Below are 12,156 nucleotides of genomic sequence, written 5' to 3' on the forward strand. Positions count from 1 at the left end.
CACAAGTAGACCAAACCAAAACAACTCCGGAGTTTCTGGACGTGAGGTTCAAAACCAGCGATGGAAGCAGCGATCTACAGTAGTGAGTGGTGGGAAATAAATTCAGAATTCTATGAGAGAAAATAGTACTGGGCCTGATCTAATTCACACCAGGAACATTGTAAATTATAATCTGTAACAAATTTGATACCTATTTTCTTTCTTCTTTTTTTTTTTTTTTTGCAATATAGAGAAAAGAGTAAAAAAGCTGGTTAAAGTAATTTATTTTGTGTTGTTTTGGAAGTCCCCAAGTAATGTGATAACGATAACTTAAAAATATATTATCATAACTTTCTTTTAAAACCTCGTATGTCCAAATGTTCTTCTTACCCATTGTATTCCTTAAGAATGGTCACGCCTCCCGGTCATATATTTATATGCAGTCATTCAGAATAATTTTCGCTGTGTTCATTTTCCTTTGCCAACGTCTAAAGGAAAATGGACCTTACCGTACCGTATTGTAGGGATGTTGATTGCATAGAAAATTTACACACTCTTACAGTATAATGTATTTAAGGTTCATTTTCCTTTACAAAGTGGCAGAGGAAAATGACCGTAACGAAAATTATTCTTTTGGACTGCATATAAATATGTGACTGGGGGACGTGACCAGTCTTAAGGAATATAATTGATAGGAAGAGTATTCGGACTTACGAGGTTTTTAGAGAAAGCCATCGATATACTAATGTGATAAAATGATTTCTTACAATTGACTCCCAATAGTAGGGAAAGCATTTTTTTAAAATTACGCTAAAGATCAGGTAGTGGTTTATATATTATCGAAAAATCCCTGGAATATCCGCAGATTACTTACAGATTTTCTGAATTCCAAGTCGGTTATGATAATAATAATAAATCCGGAATAGATGTAGTCGGATCGTCAAGAAGAACGCAAGCTCGAAATCTTCCATCAGGAAACTGCAAAATTTAGAAAACAAGACTTCTACTTGTACAGAGGAATGTGTTCCTAAAGATCACTCAAAATACATCAGAAATTAGGAAGTAATAGGTTAATATCTGCAGGCAAAAGCGCGAAGTTTTTTAAATGATTGGTTTCCTGATCATAACTTTCCGTTTGTAAAATCTAAATCTTAAGGTTATTTTCATCATAAATTACAATGAATTATTGTACTTTAAAGTAATGAACGTCAAGTTTGTAAGATGCTTCTGAATGCCCAATGTATTTAGTAGAACGGTTCTGAAAAGGCTACAAAAATTTAAACATTTATTTGTAAAATTTAAATTCACTTTGTATTACATATTGCCATACGATCAAATAAATAAATAAATAAATAAATAAATAAATAAATAAATAAATAAATAAATAAATAAATAAATAAATAAATAAATAAATAAACGTCAAAGTTTTCAGAAAAGGCAAGTCATTTGTTTATTTATTATTCTACGTACTTAACACATTTTAAAATTCGAAATCAATCCAGGCAAACCACCTCCTAAAGTTCCAGATGTACACGGCGTGTCAATTAACGGGAACACCAGAAAAATTGACATGATAGCCTTTAAACACGATAGCAAGAAATGTTATATAATCGATCCTTCAGTCAGAGTGAAGCGTCTCACCAGCCAGCCTCAGGAGGTTAATGTTGCAAAGAGGAGCATCTGCACACCTACAATCGAATTTACAGGGGAAACCCCTTAAGTTACTCATTGCGTCATTGTCATGTTATGAGAGGAAATGAAAGCTGTAACTTAGATGCATCATTCCATGTAGAAATCCCGTTATTCTGATGAATAGAATGGATGTGATCTGGGTTTGAAACTCTGTAAAAAACTGATTCGCGGGGTTTCTCAATGTAACTATTGTTGACTACAAATCCTGGTGGCGTCCACTGTTCAAGAAGTCTGTTCTGCCCACTGAATCACATGGGAACGGGGTGTCTTGAGATAGGGAAATAATATTTCAGGTGACAGAGCATACCAATTTTATGTATTCTAGGGAAAACTTTGGTATAATACTAGCCAGTAACATTGATGGTCTTGTAAGCTACAACCACAGGCCTCTTAACAGCACTCCCAGTGCAAATGTCATGTCAGTGCGATTAATATAAATAAAATAGAGGATTTGAAAAAAGGGAAGGACACATACCTAATAAAGGGGAAATTCAAAGATTCTGCAAAACTGTGTATGACTGGGATGTCACTGACAAAGAGATTGGTTAAAAAGATAATCGTTTCAAAGCCATGCCATTTTTACGGTGTGTACTTTCATAAAAACACAATTTCCTTAAGATTTTAGCAACTGTTTTACTAACTGATACGTGAATCGTGTTCTATATAAATACTGTAATTCAGCAACTTATTGTAAGGTACATGTGCGAAGTTATGATAAAAAAACTTCATTAGTTTTTGAAATTCCATGCGTCATGAACTTTTAAACCTGACTAGCAACAATTGTGATATGTATATAAACAAATTACATACCTCCATGGGATGCCCAATTGAGATTTAAATTTCAGAAGCAATAAAACCATATAGAAATTATCTCCGTAATTGATTATTCAATATTTCTTATTTTCCCACAAATGTACAATTCTTGACTTACGGGGTTTTAAAAATAACCGATTCAATTTAGAAGAGCTGGAGGTATTGGGTTTAATGGTAGGACCACGTGACACTATAAGTAGATTTTCTAAGAATTTCTGGAACATTCGGCTTACGGAATTCATAAATCAATCTTTTGGCAATAGCCCTTTTGCGGGGAACTTTGTCATTTTAAAATCACATTTGCATTCACAGCACTTCCCTTTATACTCCCGTCAATGTCCTAATAAATAATTTATTGTCTTCATTTTTTTAAATATTTCCAAATATGTAATGCTCTATAATATATATTGTGTTATTAAACATTGAATTTTTAGACTTATTTAACAGATGATTTTAATATTCAATTGTTGTTTCTGACGTAGTTAAACTTTGTCATTGTGTCAAACCAGAATGTCTGGAAAAATATATCAAGTACACTCAGTGGGAAACTTTTTCTCATTTGGGGAGAATATTGCAAATTTAAAAATGCAAAGAACCCTGTTCAGAAAAGAAAAATATTCAAAAAATATGGTGATTTTCTACCTGCTTTTGACTCAAGAAACAATACTCATAACTCTCATAAGAGATAACTGTCACCAAGAGCAATTCGTTCACAGAAGAGAAGATAACTCTACTGGCAACACTGCCTCACTCTTGGGACTCACTTCAAATAGCACAGTTAAGAACGAAAATAAAAGAAACAAGCCATTCTGTTCTTTGTAGAAGAAGAAGAAGAAAAGTTGTTTTATTTGCTTGGTATCCAAAATGTACTGTGCATCACAATACAAAGCTTTCCCAATTCTCCTCCGTTACCCCTACCTACGGACACATGCGATTGCTTTCGAAAAGCTTGGCTATGTTTCATCGGAAATGGCAAATATTCTACACACAACCTGTACAGACTGGTTTGCTTTAAGTGGCTAGCCAGAACAAGAAACAATCACACGCTAAATGCTTCACTCTTGTGTATTCACTTCCTTTCACATACACTGACAGCATTTCCGGTCCAGCTATGTAAAGTACACACTCGACTTCTACTTTTGAATGGATGGTGTAGCGCTCAATGGGAATCACTGTTGTTCCACAGTATGTTTGTTAAACTGCCTTATGTTTACTTATGAAAATCACTATTTCATGGGCCAGATGGACAGTCGCTTGAATGGCTTTGTAGTCGGTCAGTAAGAGGAACCTCTTCAAGAATTAACTGTTGTTTGTTATTAATTTACTGGTTTGTACGGGGAGCCAATTTTGTAAGTTTATTAGATTGTAAAGAATGGAATAATTCAAAGTTATAAATTATCTAAGACGAAATTCAAAATAAAACGACTTCCAATTTAACGAAACAAAAATATCCTTCTAAAAACAGAGCTGTTGACAAAATATTGAAGAAAGCAAAACGAATGACTCAGAGACTAACACTCACCTTTTAAGAAACTGATTCACTTATTTATTTGCCTGAATATGCACGACGGTTCTCGCTAGATGGTTCAACTCTCTCGCTCTCAAGTCTAGAAGAATTCTCCGACCCTGAAGTTGTCTGATTCGATAGTTTAGAGATATGCCAGCTCCATAGATACACTTGCTCTCCGCTAGATTCTTGGATTGTCCAACGATGCTAATCCTACTGTGAGATTTGAAATACACCTCGTAAAGTCAACTGAGGACCTGCCTTATATCAAAGACATTTAGGAAACCCAAGCGGTACGGTAATGTAAGTACAAGTAGGTAGCCATCCCCACTTAACACTAACTGCAGAAAAAATATACAAAAGGTCCAATCTGTATTGCATGCATGAAGTGAAGGGGAGGATCGCAATGGCCAAGGAAGCATACATGAAGCAAAGGGACTAATGAGTGGCCCACTGAATATGGACCTTGTGAAGAGGTTAGTGAATTGCTTTGTATGGAGCGTTGCTCTTTATCGGTCTAAGACTTGGACTTTGAGAAGGAAGGAAGAAAGAAGATTGAAATCTTTTGAAATATGGGTGTGGAGAATAATGGAGAAGATAAACAGGTAAGACAAATTAAGAAGTGGTATTGGAAAGAGTAGGTGAAGAAAGGACGCTATACTGGTAACCATTCAAAAGAGAAAGAAGAATTGGTTAGGCCACTGTTTACGCAAGAAACGTTCATTAACACAGGCACTGGAAGTAAAATTGGCAGGAAGAAGGCTGAGAGGAAGAAAGAGGTATCAGATGATGGACAGTGTGGAAATTAATGGAAGATACTGGAAGACTAAAAGGATGGCAGAAGACAGGTCTGTCTGCAAAATGCATGTGAAAACCTGCTGATAGGCAGAGAACCGATGATAATGAGGTACGATTCTTCGAATAATGAAAGTATCGGCTAAAGATAGGGAAGCGTTACAAAGGGCGTCAAAACGAAAGACTTTCTAGGCCTCGCAAACCTAATAACGTCGTGGTCGGAAGAGAAGAGTTGACCGAGTGAGATCGGACAGGAAAGATGAAACTGAGAACTTTAACGTAAGTTGAAACAATACTAGACTCAGCCAGATGTCCTGTAGTCACCAATCCATGCTTCCAAGGTGGAAGTTCCTGGGTACTTCTTTCAGTATCCTTTTACGATAGGCAGATGTCATGGATGTTTTCACACACCGCACCCACAGGGATCAAGCAATACGGTCGAAGAGTCCGTAATTTTGGTCATGAGACACTACAATTTCTGCAGTCTATTTGCCTTGGAGGGAGCAAGTGGCTGCGCGCTTTGAGTCACGGGTTCAAACTCCACTGTCGGCAGCCCTGAAAATGGTTCTACGTCGTTTTCCATTTTCACACCAGGTAAATGCTGCGGCTGTACTTTAAGTAAGGCCACGGCCACTTTATTCCCACTTAAAGCCCTTTCCTATCCCATCGTCGCCATCAAACCTATCTGTGTCGGTGTGACATAAAGCAAAATGTAAAATAACAATAATAATAATAATTGTACCGGAGGTACACCCGCGCCGTACATTTCAATAAAGCGTCTTGGAGAATGACATCTAAAATATAAAACTCGCAACAACTAGTACAAGAAGTTTGAACATTTCTCATGTAAAGATGAACTATTAAAATTGTAGAATAATTTTGTATGTTAAGGTTTACTAAACTGAACTGTTTATTCTTTGTTTTCGGTGTGTTAAAGTTTACAACGTTCCTGTCTCTTCCCGCCAAATTAAGATGTTGCCCAATGACAAATGCTGTACATTTATTTTTCTATCAATCAAAATTTATGGTATTTATTTAATTATCCAAGAAGATTTGGAGGGGGGGGATGTATCGGGCATTAGGAACTTTGCCTTCGGCTATAACAGCTGGCACTTTTCGGACCAAGTTGTCTTAGTGATCGATCCAGTACAGAGTGTGTGTTACTGGAGGAGGCGCGGGTCTTCGAGAGGTCCACCCGCTCAACGTAACGGTAGATTCAGTATAACCATGTGATTGTCTTTGAAAACTAGCCCAAGGGGAAGATTTCCAGTCTTAGTTATGTAAATTTTCTTTTCTCCAGTGTAAATTTCAAACTTTAAATGTAAATTTCAAATTAATCGAAAGAACTTAACCGAAATCATAGAATAGAGAGTGAGGTACCCTCTCGTATTCCTCCTCAACTTGATTTTGAGGTGACTATGACTTTGTAACTTTCTTATCTTGTAATTTGCTTCTCCATGTAGTCACCACAGTAGTATAGGCTTAGCGTCTGTAACGTCGGGCCATAAGTCCAAAAAGGGTGGTATGCATTTATAAATTTCTAGGAATGCAAGAGTTCGCCTCCTTACCATTTTGCTTTTTGAGCCAGTTAGTTAACCTCTTGTTTATTTGTATCCCTGTAGAACGGGTACTTGGTAATTGGGTAATTGGTGCAGTGAATACCGTTTAATTTTTTTTAAATGTAGGTTGTGCCTTTGATAGGCCTGGGAATTGTGAAGTTTCGAAAACAGATTCCTAAGTGTAAATGTATAGAGCAAAGGCGCTCTACTTATTAATGTACAGGTTGGATGATACCTTTAGAAGAGTGGAATAGTATAATGTTTGGAGATTAGTCTTCTAGATAATTTTGTGGAGCAAAAGTGCTCTTGTAGGAAATATTATTGAGTGGAACAGGAACAGTGGTCGCTCTTGGAGCTTCAGGCTCGTATTGTTAATTAATGTTGTTTAACGTCCGGCTCCATGGCTAAATGGTTAGCGTGCTGGCCTTTGGCCACAGGGGTCCCGGGTTCGATTCCCGATGGGGTCGGGAATTTTAACCATCATTGGTTAATTTCGCTGGCACAAGGGCTGGGTGTATGTGTCGTCTTCATCATCATTTCATCTTCCTCATGACGCGCAGGTCGCCTACGGGTGTCAAATCGAAAGACCTGCACCTGGCGAGCCGAACATGTCCTCGGACACTCCCGGCACTAAAAGCCATACGCCATTTCATTTTCCTGTTGTTTAACTGTTCTATGAATTCATAATATCACTTTTTGAAATCATTGATGTACCTGAGATTCTGTTATTCGCTTAGAGAATTGTTTTTGTTAAAAGTTAACATTTGAAAAAGGAAAAGAAAGTGGGGGGGGGGGTGAGAAATAAAACTGCCAATTTTAAAGTTTTAAGTCAATCTTTCGTCCGCCTCTGTGGTGTAGTGGTTAGCGTGATTAGCTGCCACCCCCGGAGGCCCGGGTTCGATTCCCGGCTCTGCCACGAAATTTGAAAAGTGGTACGAGGGCTGGAACGGGGTCCACTCAGCCTCGGGAGGTCAACTGAGTAGAGGTGGGTTCGATTCCCACCTCAGCCATCCTGGAAGTGGTTTTCCGTGGTTTCCCACTTCTCCTTCAGGTGAATGCCGGGATGGTACCTAACGTAAGGCCACGGCCACTTCCTTCCCTCTTGCCTATCCCTTCCAATCTTCCCATCCCTCCACAAGGCCCCTGTTCAGCATAACAGGTGAGACCGCCTGGGCGAGGTACTGGTCATTCTCCCCAGTTGTATCCACGACCAAGAGTCTGAAGCTCCAGGACACTGCCCTTGAGGCGGTAGAGGTGGGATCCCTCGCTGTGTCCGAGGGAAAAGCCGACACTGGAGGGTAAACAGATGATGATGATGAAGTCAATCTTTCAATTTTCGTATATCCAACAATTCATGCCCGCACCTTCTTTCTTCCCTGTAAACCACGGTATCCCCGTAATAATAATAATAATAATAATAATAATAATAATAATAATAATAATAATAATAATAATAATAATAATAATAATAATTCGGAATGAGTAATCAGAGATTGACCAAATGAATTCTGAACCATGCCCCATCAATGAAAGTATCAGGAAATAGGCATCACAAACGACATTGTGTTAGACAGATCTAAGTTCAGAAAAATAGTCGAAAATCACAGCTTTACACACCATCCAAGAACTACCACCAACAAAATCTGGTCAGAAGATCGCAAGAAAAGTCACAGCGTGAAGACGAAGAGATTTTGGGAGAAAAAAAGGCAGCGACATCATCTAAATAAGTTGGGCGTAACAAAATAATAATAATAATAATAATAATAATAATAATATATTACATATATATTATTATATTATATATTATATTATAATTATAATCATTATATATATTATATAATAATAATAATAATAATAATAATAATAATAATAATAATTTTTAAAATTGGCTTGGTAACAATCTTCTTGTCGAGGTGGTGGTGTTTATTGTTTTAAGAGGAAGTACAACTACTCAAACCTCATCTATTAACACTAATCAGAGGGGAAACCCTCGCAAAGCTAATAAAACAGGGGTCGGAAAAGAACAAGAGCTGATCAAGTGAAGTCGAATAGGATAGATAAAAGTACTGTAAAGGGAAGCAATGCTAATACCCAGTTAAGGGCCCCGTGGTCACCAATCCACGCTCCCAAGTTCAGATCCCCTTACTCTGGTCAAGCCGAGGCACTCAGTAGGTGACACGTTTAGTATTTTATTTGTTTCTCATTTCTATCATAAAAATGCGGATCATTCTTGTAAGATCTTCAAGAAAGGTAGAAACGGATGCTGTCATACACATTGACTCAGTGCAGATTTTGCTGAGAGTAACACCTCCTAATGGGTTCTAAGACGACCTGACCTCTCTTTCCCTATAAGGAGAGTTGCATAATATTTGAGAGCTCTTGTAATGTTGTTCACAAGAAGTAGGCTGCGGGTTGACCCGGGCTTCACCTTTCTTGTGTGATCTTCTCTGGTGCTGAAGAAAGGCCATGGCCCTGATTATCGTCGAGCACCTGTACGTTGCACAGAGTGTCTGCGGTCTATGATCGGATTAGGATGAACACTTGTGACAACAATATTTAGGAGAGAACTCTCATGAACCTTGGTAAAGAGACACTTGTACACAAGGGAATCCTATAGTACCACTTGACTTTCCTATTGCCCACAAATTTACATTGACAACAGGTAAACGCAATGCGAGATACATTCGTCGAGTACTTTAGGCACTTTGCTCCATTTTGAGTCTCTTCTGTGATAAAATAGGCTTTGATGTAACACTGGCTACCTTTCATCGATCGTAACACAACTAGCCTATTGAGGACATTCAAGCGTGTGTATTTATACGCCTGTATTTTAAAATCAGTTCCTCCACTCCAAATTGCATTTCTCTGAAAATGAAAACGAAAATCCACTACTCGTTTCCAGTTTCAACCGGGTCAGGAATGGAGTGAACGAAGACCCCATTTAGCGGCGAAGGCAGGAACTGTGCCGGCTGCCGAACCCTATCGCTCTTCTCTGGGGCAATGACTAGTGACTGAGAGATGAAATGAAATGATATTGAAGAGCGTTGCTTGAATGAAAGATCACAAGGAAAACCGGAGCACAAATCTCACATGGAGTGACCGGGATTTAAACCACGGAAACCAGCGGTGAGAGTCCGCCTGAGCCACGGAGGCTCCCTTTGTGTTTCTCTATATTTTCTAAATCCCCGAACAACTAGAACAACCAAACATATCATTTGTTGCAAAGGACAGCCCTTTTCTCGAATCGTACGAACTCATGCACACAACTACATACGTACAGCAACGCTTTGCATTCCCCACCTTGAAAGGGTGGGGCGGGCCACCTAGAGGGCCACTCTTGCAAATACAGCACGCCCATTTTATACACTCAAAACAACTGACTACCGTTGTCAGTATTACCATACATCAGGCGCTGCACGTTTTGTATGTTCAGTGGCTCAGTGAAATCCCTAAAAATAGATAAGCCCTAGTAAAATGGTATGTCTAAAACCTATTCCTTTAATTAGCTCTGTGTATCTGCACATGCAGCGATGATTTTGACATTTGCTGTCTGGAGCCAGGGAAGAGGTTCAGTTTCTGGACTCAGGACACGGAGCTGTGGGACGTAGCCTAACAACAACAACAACAATAATAATAATAATAATAATAATAATAATAATAACAATAATAATAATATATTTTATTTATTCTGGCAAAGTTAGGGTTGTACTCCCTTTCTTACACTTAACCAGTCTTAACCTATTGTGTTGGGTATTCAGCCCGAAGGCTGGTCTGATCCTCCACAGCTCCACCAAAGGCTATCACAGACAGCCTAGGCGTCACTGAAGAGGCATACTAGGGAAATGAAGAGTGAGGTAGTTTCCCGTTGCTTTCCTCACCGAGCCAGAAGTTGCTATTGCATATCAGTCTGCCAAGCCCACCGACCCTATGGGCAATATTTTCACACCAATCATAGCAGGGACTGGCTGCATAAGGAATGGTATTACTAGCATCGCTCATACCTCGGTCACTTTCATATTGTCAAAGCCAAGGATGAGACTGAGACAGATCAATGAAAGTAACAAATTGCTCTAGCCCATACCAGAAGACATACCGCACTGTAAACACTACATCTCGCCAGCAAGGGCTCAGTCTTAACCTAGAACACGTTTAATAAGAACTTCTGATGATAATAATGTAAAAACAATATTAAATGTGCCGGGAGGTACACCTCAACGCCGCAAATTCAAAATCCTTAATAAACTCCTCTATCGATCAAAAGGTGAATTGATACTACATGAACTTAGAACTTTAATCAGAAGATGTCACTACTGAAATATTAAGTAATTGTGTTATTTTGAAGTTTCCTAAACATTGAATTTCTCCTCGTTTTGTTTTGCTATACTTCAAGAAGTTTGGATATTTTTCCACAGATGACACTACCAAAAAACTATGATCATGCACTCTGGTGCAAGGTGGAAGAACTTATAACCTAAAGAAGTTCCGTATTCCTAGGTTTTTCATAACTGAATCGATGTTCATTTATTTTTGGGTTGGCAACACTTCTCTTTCGTTCCACCAGTTTTGAATCTGACCAATCAGGAATTTTCGTAATTAATTTTCAACCAATCCCGCATTTCTTGTTCACTTTGAACTTGCAAATAAAAATTGAGAGGGTGTGTCCTGATTAGTCATGAATTCTCTCGAACCTTCCCTGAGGGTATATAAACGGCGGCTTTTCGGGTTTCCTTGTCAATTGATCGCCGTCTTTCTAAATGTGTATTAAGGCAGGAGGCGGGGCGCCTCTTTCTTCGGCCAGCAGAACATCTACAGGGTAATGGCCACATAGATTCTATCTTTGTAGCTGTGTCCGCCAATTAATCCGAGGGGAAGGTCCGAATCTTTAACCATGTAACAAACCTTTCTAAAATGTAAATCTTCTTTCGCTTAATGTAAAATTTCCTAAAGTCTTTAACTGTAAATCGGGGATAGAGTGTGAGTTACCCTCTTGAGCTCCCCTTCATCTTGGTTTGAGGTGACTACGTTTTGATAACTGTTTTCTGTAGTAATATATTAAAGTAGTTTGGGACTAGCCCCAGTTTCACCGGCAGAGAGCCCTGTAGGTTTTTACGTTTTCATTATCTGGGAGCCCAGTGTACGCCTCCATTCAGTTTGTGTTCGGGCCGTTTATTTGACCTGTTCTTTTTCGCAAAGGCCCTGTAGGTTGGGTACCAGATACCCCTGTTTAAATTTGTAAGTTGGGCCTTGAAAGGCCAGAGAGTCTAAGATTCTGATGTTGCCTTGAGTAAGCTGGAATAAACTGAGAGCCTGTTAGCTCTTTTCAAAGTTTTGGAATTGTGAAGGGTGCCTCTGGAAGGCTTGATATTGTAATTTAGGGAAGCAAGAGCTCTGGAATGTCTGCCCTTACCTAAATAATTCCACTTCAAATTGTAAATTTGTAACCTAGGGGCTGGAAGAACAGAATTATTAAAGTTCTGAATGTTGGATTTTTCCAAATCTTGTTTCAAGATTGCTAATTGTTCCTGTCATGTTGTTGTTTGTTCATTTTTGAAATTCTAAAGAAATATAACCTTTGTTAAAGTTTTAATTCGATTCTTGATGTTGTACAGTAGTTAGACCCATTCAAGCCCGCACCTTCTTTTACCTCTCTGCGTTCCACAAATACCCCGGAACATTCACAATAATAACAGTAATAATATTAAAAAATAATAAAACGTAATGATATTAAGGAAGAATGATATCATACATAATAATAAATCATATCATCTATATAGGCCTAATACAGAACTTTATATAAAAGAGTACATTAAA

Source organism: Anabrus simplex, chromosome 5 (genome assembly GCF_040414725.1).
Source record: "Anabrus simplex isolate iqAnaSimp1 chromosome 5, ASM4041472v1, whole genome shotgun sequence".
Taxonomy (NCBI): Eukaryota; Metazoa; Arthropoda; class Insecta; order Orthoptera; family Tettigoniidae; genus Anabrus; species Anabrus simplex.